This window comes from Trichosurus vulpecula, chromosome 2, assembly GCF_011100635.1.
Source record: "Trichosurus vulpecula isolate mTriVul1 chromosome 2, mTriVul1.pri, whole genome shotgun sequence".
In the NCBI taxonomy this organism is placed as follows: Eukaryota; Metazoa; Chordata; class Mammalia; order Diprotodontia; family Phalangeridae; genus Trichosurus; species Trichosurus vulpecula.
Genome location: NC_050574.1, coordinates 118,164,229 through 118,170,584, shown reverse-complemented (window position 1 = coordinate 118,170,584; position 6,356 = coordinate 118,164,229).

Genomic DNA, 6,356 nt, shown 5'->3' with positions numbered 1-6,356 from the left:
CTTTAAATATCAATGTTCCTTCTCATGGGGGAAAAAAGCCAACATCTTTTTAAAGAAGAAAGGAGAAGGAAGGAGGAGGAGGAAGAAGAGGAGGAGAAAGAGGAGCAGAAGGAAGAGAAGAAGAGGCAGTCTTGGAAGGACTTCACATAAATGTGATGTGTACCTGTACAAAAATTAAGGTGTTTTTTAATCTTTTAGATATTACAAGCAACAGAGCCCAAATATCTAAATGTACATTCTTTTCTGTAATATATTTGACCTAATATTGCAGAACTAATGACAATCTTAAAAGATGCTAGTATTAAGTCTGTCTAACTGTATACTTAAGTTACACCAACAAAATCTTAGGAAATAAAAGACTGAATAGAATCTGCTATAGAAATACCCTGCTCTTTATCGGCTCCCACCCTCTCCTTACCACTTCAAAATCATAAGCAGCGGGGGCAGCTAGGTGGTGCAGTGACTAGAGCACCGGCCCTGGAGTCACGAGGACCTGAGTTCAAATCCGGCCTCAGACACTTGACACATGTACTAGCTGCGTGACCTTGGGCAAGTCACTTAACCCCGATTGCCCTGACAAAAAGCAAAAAAAAAAAAAAAGATTTAAAAAAAATAAATATTTAAAAAAATCATAAGCAGCTTTCTTCATCAGACAGATAATACAAACTTGGTGAAGACCCAATGTATGTGGCAGCGTATCTCTTGGTCTATTGCCTGGCCACTCTGTCATGCTCTTCTTTGTTGGTCATGTACCGAGTGGTGACACTTCCCGCTAAGGGGTCTGCAGGGTTGCAGTCTGTGTGAGCAGGAAGCAGATGGAAAGGGGCACTTTAGATATGGTGTGGGCCCAGCTCCAGCGGTTTTTTACAATATGCAAACAGATTACCTCTTGGCTATTAATGTTATAGTGATAAATTCTTGTCTGGAATGTAACCTTTGGAGGCTTGAAGGGATATTCTGGTCTAAAGGTTATGTCAAGGAAGAAAACACCTTTCTCATAGACCTATCTTGGAGGCCCCAGGAGAGATGATCCATTTACGGATGAGATATCATTGCAGTCTCCTCTTTACCAGATCTAGGAAAAGTCATTATAGTTATGCTTTTTCTTTGACACATATAGTAATATCTTTACCTTGTATCCTAACACGTTTTCTCTAATTAATAGATGCTATTTGAAGCAATCAATCGACAAGCATTTATGAAATGCCTACTATGCGCCAGGTGCTACAGTGGGTATGGAGAATGTAAAGATAAAAATAAAGCAATGCCCACAGTTCACATCTTACCAGGGGAAACAAAATTCATACATACAAATAGATTCAAACGTATTTTAAGAAGTCAATAAATATGTTGTGATTTCATAATGTGTGAAGGCACTGCCTAACGGGGTTACAGATCCAGAAAGGGCTCTGAGTTTTGAAGTACATTAGGGATTCTAAAGGAGGCAGCTAGGTGGTGCAGTGGATAGAGCACCGGGCCTGGAGTCAGGAAGATCTGAGTTCAAATGTAGTCTCAGACACTTACTAGCCGTGTGACCCTGGGCAAGTCACCTAACCCCTATTTTCCTCAGCTCCTCATCTATAAAAAAGTAGGGACACAATGGAGAAGGAAATGGCAAACCACTCCAGGACCTTCGCCAAGAAAACCCCACAGAGTCTGTCACGCGGAGCTGAACACCACTGGACAGTAACAGTCATAACGGCAACAACAGGAGGATTTATTTGTAAAGGGCGGAAGGGCTGCAGAGAGCCAGGGGTGCGGTGCGCCGCGCCAGGAACAAAAAGCACACAGTCTGGCTAGAGGAGACCGAAGGCTAATGAAAGGCAGCGATCTGTAAGACGCTCAGAGATGGAGACGGGGCCAGACGGGGAAGGCTTAGAAACGCCAGACGCAGAGGTTTGCATCTGACTGCGGAGGGACACCTGCGCCTGGGGACACCTGCGCCTGAGGACACCTGCGCTTGAGGACATCGCTGTGAGAGCAGTATGGAGTGTGGATCGGGGAGGAGAGAGACTCGGAGAAGGGAAACCAATTAGGCAGCTGTCGTCCGGGTGAGAAGGGGTGGGCTCGCGAACTAGGGCGTCTGCTGGGGGTTGAGGAAAGAGGGGGATCTACGAAATGGTTAAAGAGGGGGACTCCACGAGACTCGGCAACTGATTGGATATATTGGGGAAGGGGCTGGGGAGAAAGGAGATTTGAGGATGCTTCCAAAGGGGGGAACCTGGGTGCCTGGAAGGACAGTTATACCTTTGACAGAAGTGAAGTGAGGAAGAGAGGTTTGGGGGAAAAGAGGAGTTCTGTTTCGGATATGCACAGCTTGAGATACCTATGAGACCCCCGGCTGGATGGCTTCCGCTGGGCTATGCAGGACCGGCGCTTAGGAGAGAGAGTAGAACTAACTGGATATATAGAGCTGTATCATTTGTGGTGGTGTTCATTTGTGTGCGACTCTTCATGACCCTGATAGGGGGTTTCTTGGCAAAGACACTGGAGTGATTTGCCATTTCCTTCTCCATCTTATTTTTACAGATGGGGAAACCGAGGCGCACAGGGTGAAGCGACTTGCCCCGGGTCAGACAGCCGGTAAGGGTCTTGGACTTGAACTCAGGTTTTCCAGCGCTTTATCCACTGAGCCATCTAGCTGCCTCCAAATCATTTTTACAGCAATGACGAGAGCGCGCAGTGGCTGAATCACCGAGAGAAATCAAGGAGGCATCTCAAACTCGGAATGTGCGAAACAGAACTCAGCATCTTTCCCTCCCCCATCTTCCTTCCCCTCTGCCAAACTTTCCTAGGTTCAAAGCTACCACCATCTTCCCAGTCATCTTCAAATCTTGAGTCATCATCATCCCACATATTGCCAATTACCTTTACAACATCTCTCATGCACCCCTTTTTCATCACTCACACAGCCACCATCCTTGTTTGGGCTCTTACTACCTCAAGCTTGGACTGTGGCAATTGTCTTCTAAGTGGTCTCCCGGCCTCAAATACCTCCACACTCTAGTCTAATGTCTGCTCAGCTGCACAAGCATTCTCCTAAAGTAGAGGTCATGTCATCTCCATACTCAGTAAACTCCACTGGCTCTCCATTACTTCAGGATCAAATGATATTCTCTGTCTGGCATTTAAAGCCCTCCCAACCTTTCCAGTACTCTTATGCTTCATGCCCCTCCATGTGCTCTATGATCCAGCTACACAAGACTAAATGTTGTAACTCACACATGACCTTCCATATGCCAGCCCCTTCTATGTTTGCATCGAATGTCCCCCATACTTAGAATACTGCCTTTTTCTACTGCTGCCCTGCACCCTGTTCAGGATCTTATTGCTGTCAGCCACTGAACCCTAGTCACCTCATTTTCTTCCTTAATGATTTTCACACCTGGATCACAATATTCCTCTCCAGCCTAAACTCTACCTTTATCCTTGGTGACTTTTCACCGTTATCCTGAATTATTTTACCCCAAAGATCTTGAGCTCTGAAATTTTACTCTCAGACCACAATCTTCTGAATGGCTACCCTCTCCAAATTCCTCATTTAGTCTAAACAGCATTTTGTTTTGACAACGTATTAAAGCGCTTAACATGTACCCAGAACTCTGCTAAGTGCTGGGGATATAAAGGAAGACAAAAAGTGCCCACATGGAGCTCACATTCTAATGGGGAAGACAACATGCAAACAAATATAAATGCAAGGTGTACAAAACATAGATAAAGAGTAGATGAAAGAGGGAAGGTCTCCTGTAGAAGCTGGAGTTTTAAGTTGAGTTTTGGAGAAAGGCGCAGAAGCCAGTGAGCAGGGGTGAGCAGGGAGAACTTTCTAGGCATGTGGGGACAACCACTGAAAAGGCAAGGAGGCAGGAGAATGAGTGCTGAGGGTGAGCAAGAAACTAGGAGGCTAGTGTCACTAGATCGTAGAGTATGTGGAGGGAGTAAAGTGGGAGGAGACTGGAAGGGTAGGAAGGGGATGGGGCTTGAAGGGCCTTGAATGCCGAACAGGATATTAAATTTTATCCAGGAAGTAACAGGAAACTAGGCAAGTAGGTGGCAAAGTGGATAGAGTGCCCAGACTCCTCTTTGTGAGTCTAAATCCAGCCTTTGCTATTTACTAGCTGTGTGACCCTGGGCAAATCACTTAACCCTGTTTGCCTCGGTTTCCTCATCTATAAAAACGAGCCGGAGAAGGAAATGGCAAACCGCTCCAGTATCTTTGCCAAGAAAAGCCCAAATGGGATCATGAAGAGTAGGACAGGACTGAAATGACTGAGCAACAGGAAACCACTGGAGTTTGAGTTAAAGAGTGGTAACACCATCTGAGCTGGTCTTCAGGAAACTCACTTTGGCAGCCAAGTGGAGTGAGGAGAGACTTGAGGCAGGCAGACCCACCGGCAGACTACTGGAATAGTCTAGACATAGGTGACAAGAACCTGCAGCAGGGTGGTAGCTGTGTGATTGGAGAGAAGGGAACATTTATGAGAGACCTGGGAAAGGTAGAAAGGACAAGACTCGGCAATATAATGGCTTTGTGCGGTGAGTGTGAGGGAGAAATCAAGCATGACAATTAGCTTGTGAGCCTTGGTGACTGGAAGGAGAGAGAATGAGTTCTATTTTGGATAGACTGATTTTGAGACACTTACGGATGTCCAAACAACAGCTGGTGATGGGAGACTGGAACTCAGGAGAGAGATCATAGGTCCTGGAATTGTTTGCATAGGGATGATAATTAAACTCATGGGAACCAATGAGATCACCAAGTATTAGTAGAGGGAGAAGAGATTCTGGGGGACACCCATGGTCATGAGACCTGAATTTCCTCAATGCTCTTTATTCTCCAAGTCATCATTGCTATTCTGGCCTCACTTTCTCCCCTTTACATCACTGACCCTATAGTTAGCCAGTTCAGCTAGATCGTGTCCTTCTGAATTCAATCACTTGACGTGTTCTGTTATCACTGTAGATGCCTTGACAATTCTCAACGCTGAGACACTCCCACCATCTATCTTTTCTGGTTCTATGTCTCAGCCACCAAACACTGCTGGATAAAGTCACAAAATTGAGCACACTGGGTCCACTAAAAATTCATGGTATCTAACCTCACCTGGGCCCACAAGGCTAGAGAATAATCCTTTTATTCTTTTTTAATCAACTGCATTTCATTCTTCTTTTAGACTGGTTTAAAACATCCTTATCTCTCTTCAAATCAACTCCTATTCCTCTCTTCTAAGTGGAGGATTTCACTTCCTACCTGATGGAAAAGACTGAGGCCTTTCAACATGACTTCCCTCATGTTACCTTCCCTTAACATCTTAAAAACTTTCTACATCTGTCCTCTTTCCTCTAGCCTCCTAGGATGAGAAAGGCTTTCTCTTACCCAAACTTAACCTTTCAACTTGTGTCCTTCTTCCTCTTGTTTTTCTTGACAGATGCCCTATTCATTTAATCTGAGATTTCTCCCCATCTTTAGGCACCTTTCCCACTGTTTCTAAATATGCTCATGCCTCGGCATTATTAAAAACAAACCCACTGTTGGTCCCCCAACATCAGTTAAAGCTATCACTTTTATCTCCTCTCCCCTTCCTCTTCCAGTTAGTCTACACTCATCAATCCATGTCCTTACCATGCCCTCCGGACCACTGTACTGAATCTGCTCTTCCCAAGTTTCCAAATGACCTCACCCACTAAATTTGACAGGCTCTTTCCTTAGTCCTCCTACCCTTTGACTTTTCTGCAACACTGAATGCCACTGACCAGTCTCTTCTACTGCTGTAGTTACTTTCTGTCTTGGCTTCTAGCTCCCCCCGCATCCAACCCCAACTTGTTCTTGACCCATCTTGACAACTTCTTGGCTTTCACTGGCTTAATGTCTTCTCTCCTAAATGTGAGCGCCTCCCCCCACCCCCGCCCAAGGTTTTGGCCTCCCTTTTCTACTCCTTTAAACTCTTAGTGATCTCAAGTGCTTCTATAGGTTCAATTGTCATCTTTATGCAGATGATTCTAAATCCACATATTCAGCCCAATTCCCCCCACACACCTTGAACTTTATTCCCCCAGCTTACTGGAAATTTCTAGCTGGATGTCTCAGGATCTCAAATTCATTTGGTCCAAAACTGAACTCATCTTCTTGCCCTTTAAACTTGTCCCTCCCTTCCCAACTTCGCTATTTTTGTTGAGGGCTGCACCATCTTTACAGGTATCCATTTCAGATGTTGGCATCATCTTTAATTCTTGCCAATCTTAGAGCCAAACATCTCTCACGTCAGTCCTCTCTTCTACGCCCACATTGACACCAATGTAGTTCAGGTGCCCATCAACTAGGCATCCATCCTTCATTCTTTATCCATCATTTTCTTGGT